Source organism: Copadichromis virginalis, linkage group LG6, assembly GCF_057382275.1.
Source record: "Copadichromis virginalis isolate Kocher_CV1m ecotype Utaka linkage group LG6, C_Virginalis_male_GT1.1, whole genome shotgun sequence".
Taxonomy (NCBI): Eukaryota; Metazoa; Chordata; class Actinopteri; order Cichliformes; family Cichlidae; genus Copadichromis; species Copadichromis virginalis.
Window position 1 is genome coordinate 10,445,806 of NC_140623.1, and position 22,271 is coordinate 10,468,076.

A 22,271-nucleotide genomic window follows, 5' to 3' on the forward strand; every position below is an offset into this window, starting at 1 on the left:
GTTTATATGTGTATTTATGTCTTGTATTGCAGGTAAGTAACTTTCTTGCACTGAGTTTTTTTTGTTGCAAATATCTTTGATTTGTTCTTATGTCTTGTAATGTTTATATGTGTATTTATGTCTTGTATTGCTGGTAAGTAACGTTCTTGCACTGAGGTCTGTTTATTACAAATATCTTTGACCTGTTTTTATGTCTTATAATGTTTATGTGTGTATTTATGTCTGGTATTGCTGTTAAATGTGTATTTATGTCTTGTATTGCTGCTAAGTAACTTTCTTGCACTGAGGTCTGTTTATTGCAAATATCTTTGACCTGTTTTTATGTCTTGTAATGTTTATATGTGTATTTATGTCTTGTAATGTTTATATGTGTATTTATGTCTTGTATTGCAGGTAAGTAACTTTCTTGCACTGAGTTTTTTTTGTTGCAAATATCTTTGATTTGTTCTTATGTCTTGTAATGTTTATATGTGTATTTATGTCTTGTATTGCTGGTAAGAAACTTTCTTGCACTGAGCTCTATTTGTTGCAAATATCTTTGACTTGTTTTTATGTCTTGTAATGTTTATGTGTGTATTTATGTCTTCAATTGCTGTTAAGTAACTTTCTTGCACTGAGGTCTGTTTATTGCAAATATCTTTGACCTGTTTTTATGTCTTATAATGTTTATGTGTGTATTTATGTCTTGTATTGCTGCTAAGTAACTTTCTTGCACTGAGCTCTATTTGTTGCAAATATCTTTGACTTGTTTTTATGTCTTGTAATGTTTATGTGTGTATTTATGTCTTCAATTGCTGTTAAGTAACTTTCTTGCACTGAGGTCTGTTTATTGCAAATATCTTTGACCTGTTTTTATGTCTTGTAATGTTTATGTGTGTATTTATGTCTTGTATTGCTGCTAAGTAACTTTCTTGCACTGAGGTCTGTTTGTTGCAAATATCTTTGACCTGTTTTTATGTCTTGTAATGTTTATGTGTGTATTTTTGTCTTATATTGCTGGTAAGTAACTTTCTTGCACTGAGGTCTGTTTATTGCGAATATCTTTGAGTTGTTTTTATGTCTTTTAATGTTTATGTGTGTATGTATGTCTTCAATTGCTGTTAAGTAACTTTCTTGCACTGAGGTCTGTTTGTTGCAAATATCTTTGACCTGTTTTTATGTCTTATAATGTTTATGTGTGTATTTATGTCTTGTATTGCTGGTAAGTAACTTTCTTGCACTGAGGTCTGTTTATTGCAAATATCTTTGATCTGTTTTTATGTCTTGTAATGTTTATGTGTGTATGTATGTCTTGCATTGCTGGTAAGTAACTTTCTTGCACTGAGGTCTGTTTATTGCAAATATCTTTGACCTGTTTTTATGTCTTGTAATGTTTATGTGTGTATTTATGTCTTGTATTGCTGGTAAGTAACTTTCTTGCACTGAGGTCTGTTTATTGCAAATATCTTTGATCTGTTTTTATGTCTTATAATGTTTATGTGTGTATGTATGTCTTCAATTGCTCTTAAGTAAATTTCTTGCACTGAGGTCTGTTTGTTGCAAATATCTTTGACCTGTTTTTATGTCTTATAATGTTTATATTTGTACTTATGTCTTGTATTGCTGGTAAGTAACTTTCTTGCACTGAGGTCTGTTTGTTGCAAATATCTTTGACTTGCTTTTATGTTTTATAATGTTTATGTGTGTATTTATGTCTTGTATTGCTGGTAAGTAACTTTCTTGCACTGAGGTCTGTTTATTGCAAATATCTTTGACTTGTTTTTATGTCTTATAATGTTTATGTGTGTATTTATGTCTTGTATTGCTGGTAAGTAACTTTCTTGCACTGAGGTCTGTTTGTTGCAAATATCTTTGACCTGTTTTTATGTCTTATAATGTTTATATTTGTACTTATGTCTTGTATTGCTGCTAAGTAACTTTCTTGCACTGAGGTCTGTTTATTGCAAATATCTTTGACCTGTTTTTATGTCTTATAATCTTTATATTTGTACTTATGTGTTGCATTGCTGGTAAGTAACTTTCTTGCACTGAGTTTTTTTTGTTGCAAATATCTTTGACTTGCTTTTATGTCTTATAATGTTTATGTGTGTATTTATGTCTTGTATTGCTGGTAAGTAACTTTCTTGCACTGAGGTCTGTTTGTTGCAAATATCTTTGACTTGCTTTTATGTTTTATAATGTTTATGTGTGTATTTATGTCTTGTATTGCTGGTAAGTAACTTTCTTGCACTGAGGTCTGTTTGTTGCAAATATCTTTGAGTTGTTTTTATGTCTTATAATGTTTATGTGTGTATTTATGTCTTCAATTGCTCTTAAGTAACTTTCTTGCACTGAGGTCTGTTTGTTGCAAATATCTTTGACCTGTTTTTATGTCTTATAATGTTTATATTTGTACTTATGTGTTGCATTGCTGGTAAGTAACTTTCTTGCACTGAGGTCTGTTTGTTGCAAATATCTTTGACTTGTTTTTATGTCTTCTAATGTTTATGTGTGTATTTATGTCTTGTAATGATTATGTGTGTATGTATGTCTTGTATTGCTGGTAAGTAACTTTCTTGCACTGAGGTCTGTTTGTTGCAAATATCTTTGACTTGTTTTTATGTCTTATCATGTTTATATGTCTATTTATGTCTTGTATTGCTGGTAAGTAACTTTCTTGCACTGAGGTCTGTTTGTTGCAAATATCTTTGACTTGTTTTTATGTCTTTTAATGTTTATGTGTGTATTTATGTCTTGTATTGCTGGTAAGTAACTTTCTTGCACTGAGGTCTGTTTGTTGCAAATATCTTTGACTTGTTTTTATGTCTTGTAATGTTTATGTGTGTATTTATGTCTTGTATTGCTGGTAAGTAACTTTCTTGCACTGAGGTCTGTTTATTGCAAATATCTTTGACTTGTTTTTATGTCTTATAATGTTTATGTGTGTATGTATGTCTTCAATTGCTCTTAAGTAAATTTCTTGCACTGAGGTCTGTTTATTGCAAATATCTTTGACCTGTTTTTATGTCTTATAATGTTTATATTTGTACTTATGTCTTGTATTGCTGGTAAGTAACTTTCTTGCACTGAGGTCTGTTTGTTGCAAATATCTTTGACTTGCTTTTATGTTTTATAATGTTTATGTGTGTATTTATGTCTTGTATTGCTGGTAAGTAACTTTCTTGCACTGAGGTCTGTTTATTGCAAATATCTTTGACTTGTTTTTATGTCTTATAATGTTTATGTGTGTATTTATGTCTTGTATTGCTGTTAAATGTGTATTTATGTCTTGTATTGCTAGTAAGTAACTTTCTTGCACTGAGGTCTGTTTGTTGCAAATATCTTTGACTTGTTTTTATGTCTTATAATGTTTATATTTGTACTTATGTCTTGTATTGCTGGTAAGTAACTTTCTTGCACTGAGGACTGTTTGTTGCAAATATCTTTGACTTGCTTTTATGTTTTATAATGTTTATGTGTCTATTTATGTCTTGTATTGCTGGTAAGTAACTTTCTTGCACTGAGGTCTGTTTATTGCAAATATCTTTGACTTGCTTTTATGTCTTATAATGTTTTTGTGTGTATTTATGTCTTGTATTGCTAGTAAGTAACTTTCTTGCACTGAGGTCTGTTTGTTGCAAATATCTTTGACCTGTTTTTATGTCTTATAATGTTTATGTCTGTATGTATGTCTTCAATTGCTGGTAAGTAACTTTCTTGCACTGAGGACTGTTTGTTGCAAATATTTTTGACCTGTTTTTATGTCTTATAATGTTTATATTTGTACTTATGTCTTGTATTGCTGGTAACTTTCTTGCACTGAGGTCTGTTTGTTGCAAATATCTTTGACCTGTTTTTATGTCTTATAATGTTTATATTTGTACTTATGTCTTGTATTGCTGGTAACTTTCTTGCACTGAGGTCTGTTTGTTGCAAATATCTTTGACCTGTTTTTATGTCTTATAATGTTTATGTGTGTATTTATGTCTTCAATTGCTGTTAAGTAACTTTCTTGCACTGAGGTCTGTTTGTTGCAAATATTTTTGACTTGCTTTTATGTTTTATAATGTTTATGTGTCTATTTATGTCTTGTATTGCTGGTAAGTAACTTTCTTGCACTGAGGTCTGTTTATTGCGAATATCTTTGACTTGTTTTTATGTCTTTTAATGTTTATGTCTGTATGTATGTCTTCAATTGCTGTTAAGTAACTTTCTTGCACTGAGGTCTGTTTGTTGCAAATATCTTTGACTTGTTTTTAATGTCTTTTAATGTTTATGTCTGTATGTATGTCTTCAGTTGCTGTTAAGTAACTTTCTTGCACTGAGGTCTGTTTATTGCAAATATCTTTGACCTGTTTTTATGTCTTATAATGTTTATATTTGTACTTATGTGTTGCATTGCTGGTAAGTAAGTTTCTTGCACTGAGGACTGTTTGTTGCAAATATCTTTGACCTGTTTTTATGTCTTATAATGTTTATATTTGTACTTATGTCTTGTATTGCTGGTAAGTAACTTTCTTGCACTGAGGTCTGTTTATTGCAAATATCTTTGACTTGTTTTTATGTCTTATAATGTTTATGTCTGTATGTATGTCTTCAATTGCTGTTAAGTAACTTTCTTGCACTGAGGTCTGTTTGTTGCAAATATCTTTGACTTGTTTTTATGTCTTATAATGTTTATATTTGTACTTATGTGTTGCATTGCTGGTAAGTAACTTTCTTGCACTGAGGACTGTTTGTTGCAAATATCTTTGACTTGCTTTTATGTCTTATAATGTTTATGTGTGTATTTATGTCTTCAATTGCTGTTAAGTAACTTTCTTGCACTGAGGTCTGTTTGTTGCAAATATCTTTGACTTGCTTTTATGTTTTATAATGTTTATGTGTGTATTTATGTCTTGTATTGCTGGTAAGTAACTTTCTTGCACTGAGGTCTGTTTGTTGCAAATATCTTTGACTTGTTTTTATGTCTTATAATGTTTATGTCTGTATGTATGTCTTCAATTGCTGTTAAGTAACTTTCTTGCACTGAGGTCTGTTTGTTGCAAATATCTTTGACTTGTTTTTATGTCTTATAATGTTTATATTTGTACTTATGTGTTGCATTGCTGGTAAGTAACTTTCTTGCACTGAGGACTGTTTGTTGCAAATATCTTTGACTTGCTTTTATGTCTTATAATGTTTATGTGTGTATTTATGTCTTCAATTGCTGTTAAGTAACTTTCTTGCACTGAGGTCTGTTTGTTGGAAATATCTTTGACTTGCTTTTATGTCTTATAATGTTTATGTCTGTATTTATGTCTGGTATTGCTGTTAAATGTGTATTTATGTCTTGTATTGCTGGTAAGTAACTTTCTTGCACTGAGGTCTGTTTATTGCGAATATCTTTGAGTTGTTTTTATGTCTTATAATGTTTATGTCTGTATATATGTCTTCAATTGCTCTTAAGTAACTTTCTTGCACTGAGGTCTGTTTATTGCAAATATCTTTGACCTGTTTTTATGTCTTATAATGTTTATATTTGTACTTATGTGTTGCATTGCTGGTAAGTAACTTTCTTGCACTGAGGTCTGTTTATTGCAAATATCTTTGACCTGTTTTTATGTCTTATAATGTTTATATTTGTACTTATGTGTTGCATTGCTGGTAAGTAACTTTCTTGCACTGAGGACTGTTTGTTGCAAATATCTTTGACTTGTTTTTATGTCTTATAATGTTTATGTCTGTATGTATGTCTTCAATTGCTGTTAAGTAACTTTCTTGCACTGAGGACTGTTTGTTGCAAATATCTTTGACCTGTTTTTATGTCTTGTAATGTTTATATTTGTACTTATGTCTTGTATTGCTGGTAAGTAACTTTCTTGCACTGAGGTCTGTTTGTTGCAAATATCTTTGACTTGTTTTTATGTCTTATAATGTTTATGTCTGTATGTATGTCTTCAATTGCTGTTAAGTAACTTTCTTGCACTGAGGTCTGTTTGTTGCAAATATCTTTGACTTGTTTTTATGTCTTATAATGTTTATGTCTGTATGTATGTCTTCAATTGCTGTTAAGTAACTTTCTTGCACTGAGGACTGTTTGTTGCAAATATCTTTGACTTGCTTTTATGTCTTATAATGTTTATGTGTGTATTTATGTCTTGCATTGCTGGTAAGTAACTTTCTTGCACTGAGGTCTGTTTGTTGCAAATATCTTTGACTTGCTTTTATGTTTTATAATGTTTATGTGTGTATTTATGTCCTGTATTGCTGGTAAGTAACTTTCTTGCACTGAGGTCTGTTTGTTGCAAATATCTTTGACCTGTTTTTATGTCTTATAATGTTTATGTCTGTATGTATGTCTTCAATTGCTGTTAAGTAACTTTCTTGCACTGAGGTCTGTTTGTTGTAAATATCTTTGACTTGTTTTTATGTCTTATAATGTTTATGTCTGTATGTATGTCTTCAATTGCTGTTAAGTAACTTTCTTGCACTGAGGTCTGTTTGTTGCAAATATCTTTGACTTGTTTTTATGTCTTATAATGTTTATATTTGTACTTATGTCTTGTATTGCTGGTAAGTAACTTTCTTGCACTGAGGTCTGTTTGTTGCAAATATCTTTGACCTGTTTTTATGTCTTATAATGTTTATATTTGTACTTATGTCTTGTATTGCTGGTAAGTAACTTTCTTGCACTGAGGTCTGTTTATTGCGAATATCTTTGACCTGTTTTTATGTCTTATAATGTTTATGTGTGTACTTATGTCTTGTATTGCTGGTAAGTAACTTTCTTGCACTGAGGTCTGTTTATTGCGAATATCTTTGACTTGTTTTTATGTCTTTTAATGTTTATGTCTGTATGTATGTCTTCAATTGCTGTTAAGTAACTTTCTTGCACTGAGGTCTGTTTGTTGCAAATATCTTTGACTTGTTTTTATGTCTTTTAATGTTTATGTCTGTATGTATGTCTTCAATTGCTGTTAAGTAACTTTCTTGCACTGAGGTCTGTTTGTTGCAAATATCTTTGACCTGTTTTTATGTCTTATAATGTTCATATTTGTACTTATGTCTTGTATTGCTGGTAAGTAACTTTCTTGCACTGAGGACTCTTTGTTGCAAATATCTTTGACCTGTTTTTATGTCTTATAATGTTTATATTTGTACTTATGTCTTGTATTGCTGGTAAGTAACTTTCTTGCACTGAGGTCTGTTTGTTGCAAATATATTTGACCTGTTTTCATGTCTTGTAATGTTTATATTTGTATTTATGTCTTGTATTGCTGGTAAGTAACTTTCTTGCACTGAGGTCTGTTTATTGCGAATATCTTTGACTTGTTTTTATGTCTTATAATGTTTATGTCTGTATGTATGTCTTCAATTGCTGTTAAGTAACTTTCTTGCACTGAGGTCTGTTTGTTGCAAATATCTTTGACTTGTTTTTATGTCTTATAATGTTTATGTCTGTATGTATGTCTTCAATTGCTGTTAAGTAACTTTCTTGCACTGAGGTCTGTTTGTTGCAAATATCTTTGACCTGTTTTTATGTCTTATAATGTTTATATTTGTACTTATGTCTTGTATTGCTGGTAAGTAACTTTCTTGCACTGAGGACTGTTTGTTGCAAATATTTTTGACTTGCTTTTATGTTTTATAATGTTTATGTGTCTATTTATGTCTTATATTGCTGGTAAGTAACTTTCTTGCACTGAGGTCTGTTTATTGCAAATATCTTTGACCTGTTTTTATGTCTTATAATGTTTATGTCTGTATTTTTGTCTTATATTGCTGGTAAGTAACTTTCTTGCACTGAGGTCTGTTTATTGCAAATATCTTTGACTTGTGTTTATGTCTTATAATGTTTATATTTGTACTTATGTGTTGCATTGCTGGTAAGTAACTTTCTTGCACTGAGGTCTGTTTGTTGCAAATATCTTTGACTTGTGTTTATGTCTTATAATGTTTATGTGTGTATTTATGTCTTGTATTGCTGGTAAGTAACTTTCTTGCACTGAGGTCTGTTTATTGCAAATATCTTTGACTTGTGTTTATGTCTTATAATGTTTATATTTGTACTTATGTGTTGCATTGCTGGTAAGTAACTTTCTTGCACTGAGGTCTGTTTGTTGCAAATATCTTTGACTTGTGTTTATGTCTTATAATGTTTATGTGTGTATTTATGTCTTGTATTGCTGGTAAGTAACTTTCTTGCACTGAGGTCTGTTTATTGCAAATATCTTTGACTTGTGTTTATGTCTTATAATGTTTATGTGTGTATTTATGTCTTGCATTGCTGGTAAGTAACTTTCTTGCACTGAGGTCTGTTTGTTGCAAATATCTTTGACTTGTTTTTATGTCTTGTAATCTTTATGTGTGTATTTATGTCTTGTATTGCTGGTAAGTAACTTTCTTGCACTGAGGTCTGTTTATTGCAAATATCTTTGACCTGTTTTTATGTCTTGTAATCTTTATGTGTGTATTTATGTCTTGTATTGCTGGTAAGTAACTTTCTTGCACTGAGGTCTGTTTATTGCAAATATCTTTGACCTGTTTTTATGTCTTATAATGTTTATATTTTTACTTATGTCTTGTATTGCTGGTAAGTAACTTTCTTGCACTTAGGTCTGTTTATTGCAAATATCTTTGACCTGTTTTTATGTCTTTTAATGTTTATGTGTGTATGTATGTCTTCAATTGCTGTTAAGTAACTTTATTGCACTGAGGTCTGTTTGTTGCAAATATCTTTGACTTGTTTTTATGTCTTATAATGTTTATGTCTGTATGTATGTCTTCAATTGCTCTTAAGTAACTTTCTTGCACTGAGTTTTGTTTGTTGCAAATATCTTTGACTTGTTTTTATGTCTTATCATGTTTATATGTGTATTTATGTCTTGTATTGCTGGTAAGTAAATTTCTTGCACTGAGGTCTGTTTGTTGCAAATATCTTTGACTTGTTTTTATGTCTTGTAATGTTTATGTGTGTATTTATGTCTTGTATTGCTGGTAAGTAAATTTCTTGCACTGAGGTCTGTTTGTTGCAAATATCTTTGACTTGTTTTTATGTCTTGTAATGATTATGTGTGTATTTATGTCTTGTAATGTTTATATGTTTATTTATGTCTTGTATTGCAGGTAAGTAACTTTCTTGCACTGAGTTTTTTTTGTTGCAAATATCTTTGATTTGTTCTTATGTCTTGTAATGTTTATATGTGTATTTATGTCTTGTATTGCTGGTAAGTAACGTTCTTGCACTGAGGTCTGTTTATTACAAATATCTTTGACCTGTTTTTATGTCTTATAATGTTTATGTGTGTATTTATGTCTGGTATTGCTGTTAAATGTGTATTTATGTCTTGTATTGCTGCTAAGTAACTTTCTTGCACTGAGGTCTGTTTATTGCAAATATCTTTGACCTGTTTTTATGTCTTGTAATGTTTATATGTGTATTTATGTCTTGTATTGCAGGTAAGTAACTTTCTTGCACTGAGTTTTTTTTGTTGCAAATATCTTTGATTTGTTCTTATGTCTTGTAATGTTTATATGTGTATTTATGTCTTGTATTGCTGGTAAGAAACTTTCTTGCACTGAGCTCTATTTGTTGCAAATATCTTTGACTTGTTTTTATGTCTTGTAATGTTTATGTGTGTATTTATGTCTTCAATTGCTGTTAAGTAACTTTCTTGCACTGAGGTCTGTTTATTGCAAATATCTTTGACCTGTTTTTATGTCTTATAATGTTTATGTGTGTATTTATGTCTTGTATTGCTGCTAAGTAACTTTCTTGCACTGAGCTCTATTTGTTGCAAATATCTTTGACTTGTTTTTATGTCTTGTAATGTTTATGTGTGTATTTATGTCTTCAATTGCTGTTAAGTAACTTTCTTGCACTGAGGTCTGTTTATTGCAAATATCTTTGACCTGTTTTTATGTCTTGTAATGTTTATGTGTGTATTTATGTCTTGTATTGCTGCTAAGTAACTTTCTTGCACTGAGGTCTGTTTGTTGCAAATATCTTTGACCTGTTTTTATGTCTTGTAATGTTTATGTGTGTATTTATGTCTTGTATTGCTGCTAAGTAACTTTCTTGCACTGAGGTCTGTTTGTTGCAAATATCTTTGACCTGTTTTTATGTCTTATAATGTTTATGTGTGTATTTATGTCTTGTAATGATTATGTGTGTATGTATGTCTTGCATTGCTGGTAAGTAACTTTCTTGCACTGAGGTCTGTTTATTGCAAATATCTTTGACTTGTTTTTATGTCTTGTAATGTTTATGTGTGTATTTATGTCTTGTATTGCTGGTAAGTAACTTTCTTGCACTGAGGTCTGTTTATTGCAAATATCTTTGACCTGTTTTTATGTCTTGTAATGTTTATGTGTGTATTTATGTCTTGTATTGCTGGTAAGTAAATTTCTTGCACTGAGGTCTGTTTGTTGCAAATATCTTTGACCTGTTTTTATGTCTTATAATGTTTATATTTGTACTTATGTCTTGTATTGCTGGTAAGTAACTTTCTTGCACTGAGGTCTGTTTGTTGCAAATATCTTTGACTTGCTTTTATGTTTTATAATGTTTATGTGTGTATTTATGTCTTGTATTGCTGGTAAGTAACTTTCTTGCACTGAGGTCTGTTTATTGCAAATATCTTTGACTTGTTTTTATGTCTTATAATGTTTATGTGTGTATTTATGTCTTGTATTGCTGGTAAGTAACTTTCTTGCACTGAGGTCTGTTTGTTGCAAATATCTTTGACCTGTTTTTATGTCTTATAATGTTTATATTTGTACTTATGTCTTGTATTGCTGCTAAGTAACTTTCTTGCACTGAGGTCTGTTTATTGCAAATATCTTTGACCTGTTTTTATGTCTTATAATCTTTATATTTGTACTTATGTGTTGCATTGCTGGTAAGTAACTTTCTTGCACTGAGTTTTTTTTGTTGCAAATATCTTTGACTTGCTTTTATGTCTTATAATGTTTATGTGTGTATTTATGTCTTGTATTGCTGGTAAGTAACTTTCTTGCACTGAGGTCTGTTTGTTGCAAATATCTTTGACTTGCTTTTATGTTTTATAATGTTTATGTGTGTATTTATGTCTTGTATTGCTGGTAAGTAACTTTCTTGCACTGAGGTCTGTTTGTTGCAAATATCTTTGAGTTGTTTTTATGTCTTATAATGTTTATGTGTGTATTTATGTCTTCAATTGCTCTTAAGTAACTTTCTTGCACTGAGGTCTGTTTGTTGCAAATATCTTTGACCTGTTTTTATGTCTTATAATGTTTATATTTGTACTTATGTGTTGCATTGCTGGTAAGTAACTTTCTTGCACTGAGGTCTGTTTGTTGCAAATATCTTTGACTTGTTTTTATGTCTTCTAATGTTTATGTGTGTATTTATGTCTTGTAATGATTATGTGTGTATGTATGTCTTGTATTGCTGGTAAGTAACTTTCTTGCACTGAGGTCTGTTTGTTGCAAATATCTTTGACTTGTTTTTATGTCTTATCATGTTTATATGTCTATTTATGTCTTGTATTGCTGGTAAGTAACTTTCTTGCACTGAGGTCTGTTTGTTGCAAATATCTTTGACTTGTTTTTATGTCTTTTAATGTTTATGTGTGTATTTATGTCTTGTATTGCTGGTAAGTAACTTTCTTGCACTGAGGTCTGTTTGTTGCAAATATCTTTGACTTGTTTTTATGTCTTGTAATGTTTATGTGTGTATTTATGTCTTGTATTGCTGGTAAGTAACTTTCTTGCACTGAGGTCTGTTTATTGCAAATATCTTTGACTTGTTTTTATGTCTTATAATGTTTATGTGTGTATGTATGTCTTCAATTGCTCTTAAGTAAATTTCTTGCACTGAGGTCTGTTTATTGCAAATATCTTTGACCTGTTTTTATGTCTTATAATGTTTATATTTGTACTTATGTCTTGTATTGCTGGTAAGTAACTTTCTTGCACTGAGGTCTGTTTGTTGCAAATATCTTTGACTTGCTTTTATGTTTTATAATGTTTATGTGTGTATTTATGTCTTGTATTGCTGGTAAGTAACTTTCTTGCACTGAGGTCTGTTTATTGCAAATATCTTTGACTTGTTTTTATGTCTTATAATGTTTATGTGTGTATTTATGTCTTGTATTGCTGTTAAATGTGTATTTATGTCTTGTATTGCTAGTAAGTAACTTTCTTGCACTGAGGTCTGTTTGTTGCAAATATCTTTGACTTGTTTTTATGTCTTATAATGTTTATATTTGTACTTATGTCTTGTATTGCTGGTAAGTAACTTTCTTGCACTGAGGACTGTTTGTTGCAAATATCTTTGACTTGCTTTTATGTTTTATAATGTTTATGTGTCTATTTATGTCTTGTATTGCTGGTAAGTAACTTTCTTGCACTGAGGTCTGTTTGTTGCAAATATCTTTGACCTGTTTTTATGTCTTATAATGTTTATGTCTGTATGTATGTCTTCAATTGCTGGTAAGTAACTTTCTTGCACTGAGGACTGTTTGTTGCAAATATTTTTGACCTGTTTTTATGTCTTATAATGTTTATATTTGTACTTATGTCTTGTATTGCTGGTAACTTTCTTGCACTGAGGTCTGTTTGTTGCAAATATCTTTGACCTGTTTTTATGTCTTATAATGTTTATATTTGTACTTATGTCTTGTATTGCTGGTAACTTTCTTGCACTGAGGTCTGTTTGTTGCAAATATCTTTGACCTGTTTTTATGTCTTATAATGTTTATGTGTGTATTTATGTCTTCAATTGCTGTTAAGTAACTTTCTTGCACTGAGGTCTGTTTGTTGCAAATATTTTTGACTTGCTTTTATGTTTTATAATGTTTATGTGTCTATTTATGTCTTGTATTGCTGGTAAGTAACTTTCTTGCACTGAGGTCTGTTTATTGCGAATATCTTTGACTTGTTTTTATGTCTTTTAATGTTTATGTCTGTATGTATGTCTTCAATTGCTGTTAAGTAACTTTCTTGCACTGAGGTCTGTTTGTTGCAAATATCTTTGACTTGTTTTTAATGTCTTTTAATGTTTATGTCTGTATGTATGTCTTCAGTTGCTGTTAAGTAACTTTCTTGCACTGAGGTCTGTTTATTGCAAATATCTTTGACCTGTTTTTATGTCTTATAATGTTTATATTTGTACTTATGTGTTGCATTGCTGGTAAGTAAGTTTCTTGCACTGAGGACTGTTTGTTGCAAATATCTTTGACCTGTTTTTATGTCTTATAATGTTTATATTTGTACTTATGTCTTGTATTGCTGGTAAGTAACTTTCTTGCACTGAGGACTGTTTGTTGCAAATATCTTTGACTTGCTTTTATGTCTTATAATGTTTATGTGTGTATTTATGTCTTCAATTGCTGTTAAGTAACTTTCTTGCACTGAGGTCTGTTTGTTGCAAATATCTTTGACTTGCTTTTATGTTTTATAATGTTTATGTGTGTATTTATGTCTTGTATTGCTGGTAAGTAACTTTCTTGCACTGAGGTCTGTTTGTTGCAAATATCTTTGACTTGTTTTTATGTCTTATAATGTTTATGTCTGTATGTATGTCTTCAATTGCTGTTAAGTAACTTTCTTGCACTGAGGTCTGTTTGTTGCAAATATCTTTGACTTGTTTTTATGTCTTATAATGTTTATATTTGTACTTATGTGTTGCATTGCTGGTAAGTAACTTTCTTGCACTGAGGACTGTTTGTTGCAAATATCTTTGACTTGCTTTTATGTCTTATAATGTTTATGTGTGTATTTATGTCTTCAATTGCTGTTAAGTAACTTTCTTGCACTGAGGTCTGTTTGTTGGAAATATCTTTGACTTGCTTTTATGTCTTATAATGTTTATGTCTGTATTTATGTCTGGTATTGCTGTTAAATGTGTATTTATGTCTTGTATTGCTGGTAAGTAACTTTCTTGCACTGAGGTCTGTTTATTGCGAATATCTTTGAGTTGTTTTTATGTCTTATAATGTTTATGTCTGTATATATGTCTTCAATTGCTCTTAAGTAACTTTCTTGCACTGAGGTCTGTTTATTGCAAATATCTTTGACCTGTTTTTATGTCTTATAATGTTTATATTTGTACTTATGTGTTGCATTGCTGGTAAGTAACTTTCTTGCACTGAGGTCTGTTTATTGCAAATATCTTTGACCTGTTTTTATGTCTTATAATGTTTATATTTGTACTTATGTGTTGCATTGCTGGTAAGTAACTTTCTTGCACTGAGGACTGTTTGTTGCAAATATCTTTGACTTGTTTTTATGTCTTATAATGTTTATGTCTGTATGTATGTCTTCAATTGCTGTTAAGTAACTTTCTTGCACTGAGGACTGTTTGTTGCAAATATCTTTGACCTGTTTTTATGTCTTGTAATGTTTATATTTGTACTTATGTCTTGTATTGCTGGTAAGTAACTTTCTTGCACTGAGGTCTGTTTGTTGCAAATATCTTTGACTTGTTTTTATGTCTTATAATGTTTATGTCTGTATGTATGTCTTCAATTGCTGTTAAGTAACTTTCTTGCACTGAGGTCTGTTTGTTGCAAATATCTTTGACTTGTTTTTATGTCTTATAATGTTTATGTCTGTATGTATGTCTTCAATTGCTGTTAAGTAACTTTCTTGCACTGAGGACTGTTTGTTGCAAATATCTTTGACTTGCTTTTATGTCTTATAATGTTTATGTGTGTATTTATGTCTTGCATTGCTGGTAAGTAACTTTCTTGCACTGAGGTCTGTTTGTTGCAAATATCTTTGACTTGCTTTTATGTTTTATAATGTTTATGTGTGTATTTATGTCCTGTATTGCTGGTAAGTAACTTTCTTGCACTGAGGTCTGTTTGTTGCAAATATCTTTGACCTGTTTTTATGTCTTATAATGTTTATGTCTGTATGTATGTCTTCAATTGCTGTTAAGTAACTTTCTTGCACTGAGGTCTGTTTGTTGTAAATATCTTTGACTTGTTTTTATGTCTTATAATGTTTATGTCTGTATGTATGTCTTCAATTGCTGTTAAGTAACTTTCTTGCACTGAGGTCTGTTTGTTGCAAATATCTTTGACTTGTTTTTATGTCTTATAATGTTTATATTTGTACTTATGTCTTGTATTGCTGGTAAGTAACTTTCTTGCACTGAGGTCTGTTTGTTGCAAATATCTTTGACCTGTTTTTATGTCTTATAATGTTTATGTGTGTATTTATGTCTTGTATTGCTGGTAAGTAACTTTCTTGCACTGAGGTCTGTTTATTGCGAATATCTTTGACTTGTTTTTATGTCTTTTAATGTTTATGTCTGTATGTATGTCTTCAATTGCTGTTAAGTAACTTTCTTGCACTGAGGTCTGTTTGTTGCAAATATCTTTGACTTGTTTTTATGTCTTTTAATGTTTATGTCTGTATGTATGTCTTCAATTGCTGTTAAGTAACTTTCTTGCACTGAGGTCTGTTTGTTGCAAATATCTTTGACCTGTTTTTATGTCTTATAATGTTCATATTTGTACTTATGTCTTGTATTGCTGGTAAGTAACTTTCTTGCACTGAGGACTCTTTGTTGCAAATATCTTTGACCTGTTTTTATGTCTTATAATGTTTATATTTGTACTTATGTCTTGTATTGCTGGTAAGTAACTTTCTTGCACTGAGGTCTGTTTGTTGCAAATATCTTTGACCTGTTTTTATGTCTTATAATGTTTATATTTGTACTTATGTCTTGTATTGCTGGTAAGTAACTTTCTTGCACTGAGGTCTGTTTGTTGCAAATATATTTGACCTGTTTTCATGTCTTGTAATGTTTATATTTGTATTTATGTCTTGTATTGCTGGTAAGTAACTTTCTTGCACTGAGGTCTGTTTATTGCGAATATCTTTGACTTGTTTTTATGTCTTATAATGTTTATGTCTGTATGTATGTCTTCAATTGCTGTTAAGTAACTTTCTTGCACTGAGGTCTGTTTGTTGCAAATATCTTTGACTTGTTTTTATGTCTTATAATGTTTATGTCTGTATGTATGTCTTCAATTGCTGTTAAGTAACTTTCTTGCACTGAGGTCTGTTTGTTGCAAATATCTTTGACCTGTTTTTATGTCTTATAATGTTTATATTTGTACTTATGTCTTGTATTGCTGGTAAGTAACTTTCTTGCACTGAGGACTGTTTGTTGCAAATATTTTTGACTTGCTTTTATGTTTTATAATGTTTATGTGTCTATTTATGTCTTATATTGCTGGTAAGTAACTTTCTTGCACTGAGGTCTGTTTATTGCAAATATCTTTGACCTGTTTTTATGTCTTATAATGTTTATGTCTGTATTTTTGTCTTATATTGCTGGTAAGTAACTTTCTTGCACTGAGGTCTGTTTATTGCAAATATCTTTGACTTGTGTTTATGTCTTATAATGTTTATATTTGTACTTATGTGTTGCATTGCTGGTAAGTAACTTTCTTGCACTGAGGTCTGTTTGTTGCAAATATCTTTGACTTGTGTTTATGTCTTATAATGTTTATGTGTGTATTTATGTCTTGTATTGCTGGTAAGTAACTTTCTTGCACTGAGGTCTGTTTATTGCAAATATCTTTGACCTGTTTTTATGTCTTATAATGTTTATATTTTTACTTATGTCTTGTATTGCTGGTAAGTAACTTTCTTGCACTTAGGTCTGTTTATTGCAAATATCTTTGACTTGTTTTTATGTCTTGTAATCTTTATGTGTGTATTTATGTCTTGTATTGCTGGTAAGTAACTTTCTTGCACTGAGGTCTGTTTATTGCAAATATCTTTGACCTGTTTTTATGTCTTATAATGTTTATATTTTTACTTATGTCTTGTATTGCTGGTAAGTAACTTTCTTGCACTTAGGTCTGTTTATTGCAAATATCTTTGACCTGTTTTTATGTCTTATAATGTTTATATTTGTACTTATGTCTTGTATTGCTGGTAAGTAACTTTCTTGCACTGAGGTCTGTTTGTTGCAAATATCTTTGACTTGCTTTTATGTTTTATAATGTTTATGTGTGTATTTATGTCTTCAATTGCTGTTAAGTAACTTTCTTGCACTTAGGTCTGTTTATTGCAAATATCTTTGACCTGTTTTTATGTCTTATAATGTTTATATTTGTACTTATGTCTTGTATTGCTGGTAAGTAAATTTCTTGCACTGAGGTCTGTTTGTTGCAAATATCTTTGACTTGTTTTTATGTCTTATAATGTTTATATTTGTACTTATGTCTTGTATTGCTGGTAAGTAACTTTCTTGCACTGAGGTCTGTTTGTTGCAAATATCTTTGACCTGTATTTATGTCTTATAATGTTTATATTTGTACTTATGTCTTGTATTGCTGGTAAGTAACTTTCTTGCACTGAGGTCTGTTTGTTGCAAATATCTTTGACCTGTTTTTATGTCTTATAATGTTTATATTTGTACTTATGTTTTGTATTGCTGTTAAGTAACTTTCTTGCACTGAGGTCTGTTTATTGCAAATATCTTTGACGTGTTTTTATGTCTTATAATGTTTATATTTGTACTTATGTTTTGTATTGCTGTTAAGTAACTTTCTTGCACTGAGGTCTGTTTATTGCAAATATCTTTGACCTGTTTTTATGTCTTATAATGTTTATATTTTTACTTATGTCTTGTATTGCTGGTAAGTAACTTTCTTGCACTGAGGTCTGTTTGTTGCAAATATCTTTGACTTGCTTTTATGTTTTATAATGTTTATGTGTGTATTTATGTCTTCAATTGCTGTTAAGTAACTTTCTTGCACTGAGGTCTGTTTGTTGCAAATATCTTTGACTTGTTTTTATGTCTTATAATGTTTATATTTGTACTTATGTCTTGTATTGCTGGTAAGTAACTTTCTTGCACTGAGGTCTGTTTGTTGCAAATATCTTTGACTTGTTTTTATGTCTTATAATGTTTATATTTGTACTTATGTGTTGCATTGCTGGTAAGTAACTTTCTTGCACTGAGGACTGTTTGTTGCAAATATCTTTGACTTGCTTTTATGTTTTATAATGTTTATGTGTGTATTTATGTCTTGTATTGCTGTTAAGTAACTTTCTTGCACTGAGGTCTGTTTGTTGCAAATATCTTTGACCTGTTTTTATGTCTTGTAATGTTTATGTGTGTATTTTTGTCTTATATTGCTGGTAAGTAACTTTCTTGCACTGAGGTCTGTTTATTGCAAATATCTTTGACTTGTTTTTATGTCTTATAGTGTTTATGTGTGTATTTATGTCTTCAATTGCTGTTAAGTAACTTTCTTGCACTGAGGTCTGTTTGTTGCAAATATCTTTGACTTGTTTTTATGTCTTATAATGTTTATATTTGTACTTATGTCTTGTATTGCTGGTAAGTAACTTTCTTGCACTGAGGTCTGTTTGTTGGAAATATCTTTGACGTGCTTTTATGTCTTATAATGTTTATGTGTGTATTTATGTCTGGTATTGCTGTTAAATGGGTATTTATGTCTTGTATTGCTGGTAAGTAACTTTCTTGCTCTGAGGTCTGTTTGTTGCAAATATCTTTGACCTGTTTTTATGTCTTATAATGTTTATATTTGTACTTATGTCTTCAATTGCTGGTAAGTAACTTTCTTGCACTGAGGTCTGTTTGTTGCAAATATCTTTGACCTGTTTTTATGTCTTGTAATTTTTTTATGTGTGTATTTATGTCTTGTATTGCTGGTAAGTAACTTTCTTGCACTGAGGTCTGTTTGTTGCAAATATCTTTGACCTGTTTTTATGTCTTATAATGTTTATGTGTGTATTTATGTCTTGTATTGCTGGTAAGTAACTTTCTTGCACTGAGGTCTGTTTGTTGCAAATATCTTTGACCTGTTTTTATGTCTTGTAATGTTTATGTCTGTATTTATGTCTTGTATTGGTGGTAAGTAACTTTCTTGCACTGAGGTCTGTTTGTTGCAAATATCTTTGACCTGTTTTTATGTCTTATAATGTTTATATTTGTACTTATGTGTTGTATTGCTGGTAAGTAACTTTCTTGCACTGAGGTCTGTTTGTTGCGAATATCTTTGACTTGTTTTTATGTCTTATAATGTTTATGTGTGTATGTATGTCTTCAATTGCTGTTAAGTAACTTTCTTGCACTGAGGTCTGTTTGTTGCAAATATCTTTGACCTGTTTTTATGTCTTATAATGTTTATATTTGTACTTATGTGTTGCATTGCTGGTAAGTAACTTTCTTGCACTGAGGACTGTTTGTTGCAAATATCTTTGACTTGCTTTTATGTTTTATAATGTTTATGTGTGTATTTATGTCTTGTATTGCTGGTAAGTAACTTTCTTGCACTGAGGTCTGTTTGTTGCAAATATCTTTGACCTGTTTTTATGTCTTGTAATGTTTATGTGTGTATTTTTGTCTTATATTGCTGGTAAGTAACTTTCTTGCACTGAGGTCTGTTTGTTGCAAATATCTTTGACTTGTTTTTATGTCTTATAATGTTTATGTCTGTATGTATGTCTTCAATTGCTGTTTAGTAACTTTCTTGCACTGAGGTCTGTTTATTGCGAATATCTTTGAGTTGTTTTTATGTCTTTTAATGTTTGTGTCTGTATGTATGTCTTCAATTGCTGTTAAGTAACTTTCTTGCACTGAGGTCTGTTTGTTGCAAATATCTTTGACTTGTTTTTATGTCTTATAATGTTTATGTCTGTATGTATGTCTTCAATTGCTGTTAAGTAACTTTCTTGCACTGAGGTCTGTTTGTTGCAAATATCTTTGACTTGTTTTTATGTCTTATAATGTTTATATTTGTACTTATGTGTTGCATTGCTGGTAAGTAACTTTCTTGCACTGAGGTCTGTTTGTTGCAAATATTTTTCACTTGTTTTTATTTCTTGTAATGTTTATGTGTGTATGTATGTCTTGTATTGCTAATTGTTAGGAACCCTAACTTTATTTATTTTTTTAATAGTAAGATGTATGTATGTATGTATGTGTGTGTGTGTGTGTGTGTGTGTGTATATGTGTGTCTGTCTGTGTGTCTGTCTGTGTGTGTGTGTGTGTGTGTGTGTATATATGTGTGTCTGTCTGTGTGTGTGTGTGTGTGTATGTGTGTCTGTCTGTCTGTCTGTGTGTGTCTGTTTATTGTCCACAGATCAGGTTTGAAGTGTCTGTGTGGTGCAGCTGGTCTGGTCTGTCTCTGTACAGTCGAGGCTGCACCCACCCATAAAACGGTGGAGGCTCACCAGGACATGCACACCTCACAAGTTCTCGGCTCTCTCGGCTCGGTTGAAGACGGGTTTCTTGGAGAAGGGGAGGGCAGTGAGGCACAGTCCGCCGTCCCCCGACGCCCCTCGCGATGCCCCTCCTTCTTCGACTAACCCTCTGCAGAGGAGCCGTGAGAGCCAGGAACTTGTGAGTTTTGTATATCCACTCAGGCATCCTTCATACCTGGTCTGTAGGAAGTTCCTGTCAGAAGGAGGATGGACAGTGAACATTTTAAGCCCACTCGGCAGCGACAGATGGCCACCCCTTCCTGAGCCTGGTTCTGTCGGAGGTTTCTCCCTGTTAAAAGGGAGTTTTTCCTCCCCACCGTCGCCAAGTGCTTGCTCATAGGGGATTTTTTGGGCTTTTTTTCTTAAAACCAACCGCTGATAATTTCACTGGCATCAAGTTTAGGACTCTGCAAATATTTAAATGGATAATTCGTCATCAAGTGAGGAATGATCCATTTAAATCATATTTGAGAGTCACATATATTTGTATATAAATATGATTTGTTGGACAATAAGGCAAATCACAGACTAATTTGGACAATTGGGAAAAATTAAATAAATAAAAAGAATTGGATAAAATGCATGTGTCATTGTTTCATATTGATTTCAAATAACATACCATTTGATTTCAACATATTTTTGTTACACTTGCAGTGGTGTTATTTTGTTATGATCCTGTTCCTTTTAAATATAAATATAAACCATCTAAATAGAAATGGAAAACTAGAAAGATTAAAAATATAGCTTTACTAATCTGAAAGTTATTTGTCATTGGATCCATCATTCCCACAGTGGAAACACATTATCTCATATTATGTTCAATTCAGTAGTTAAAAGTATAAAATTTAATAATGTCTATTTTTAGTTTACTTTGTTAATAAACACATTTTTTAGTATTTTAGAAACACTAACATCATACATATCCAAATATGAAGCAATGTTTTAACTCCCATTTACATACAGACCTGTGGCCAACTTTACAAACCATTTTGAATTTTTCCAGCTGAGGCGTTCAAAATAGATATACTTTTGATTGTCACAGTGTTATTTGGGCAGCTGCCTGCCTAATATAACATAACATCACCACAATATTTTACATTAAATGAGGAAATGTATCTTTGTTTCCTCAGCTAAGACTGCTTGGCTGCTGTAGCTTGTGTTTATGTTGAGAGTGACATCTGATTTAAAAGCAAGAAGCAAAAGCCACTGAGCACCATCAGTCAGCACAGAGGCAATGCTACAAATTTAAGGAACGAAGGTCAATTCTTTGTGTGTGTACATGCACAGAGCACATGTGCACACGGTTGTGCAGATTAACTCACAGATGTATATGACAACTCACGTTTGTGGCATTAACATTGTTTTCCAATCTTAAACAGAAACAGGAAGCTCCAACCCGGAGGGCGGTGCACTGTTGGACGGACCAATCGGAGTCTGCGCTGCGGGACTGTTTTGATCACGCGGACTGGGAAATGTTTCACGTGGCCGCCAGAGACATTGATGAATACACAGACTCAGTCTGTGGATTTATCAGGAAATGCGTGGAAGATGTCGTCCCATCCAGAACAGTCAAATCCTTCCCAAATCAAAAACCCTGGATTAACGGAGATGTTCGCGCGGCACGGAACACCGCCTTTGCCTCCGCGAACACATCGGACTACAAACACGCACATTACCAACTCCGGAAGACGATCAAAGCAGCCAAACGTGAGTACAGGGACAGGGTGGAACAACAGTTTGACAACCCTCGGAGTATGTGGCAGGGACTAAACACGATCACAGACTTTAGAGGGAAAACCAGCACACCGCAGACCACGGCCTCTCTGTGTGAGGATCTAAACGTATTCTACGCTAGATTCGACACAGCGAACACCATGAGACCGGACAGTGTGCGCACCGCGGATGACGTCAGTGCGCACACTGTGTCTGAGGAGGATGTGCGGAAGTGCTTCAGGAAGGTGAACGCACGCAAAGCTACTGGTCCGGACGGGATTCCCGGCCGCGTCCTCAGGTCATGCGCGGCTCAGCTGGCTGGAGTGTTCACGCACATCTTCAACCTTTCCCTC

The 22,271-nt window shown here is 31.9% G+C and overlaps 1 long non-coding RNA gene across 1 annotated transcript in view; it reads right to left on the reverse strand.

Moving 5' to 3' along the window:
* Positions 1 to 22,271, reverse strand: part of LOC146707243 (uncharacterized) — a 35,556-nt gene that overhangs the window by 10,151 nt on the left and 3,134 nt on the right. The gene's annotated exons all lie outside the window — the stretch shown is intronic.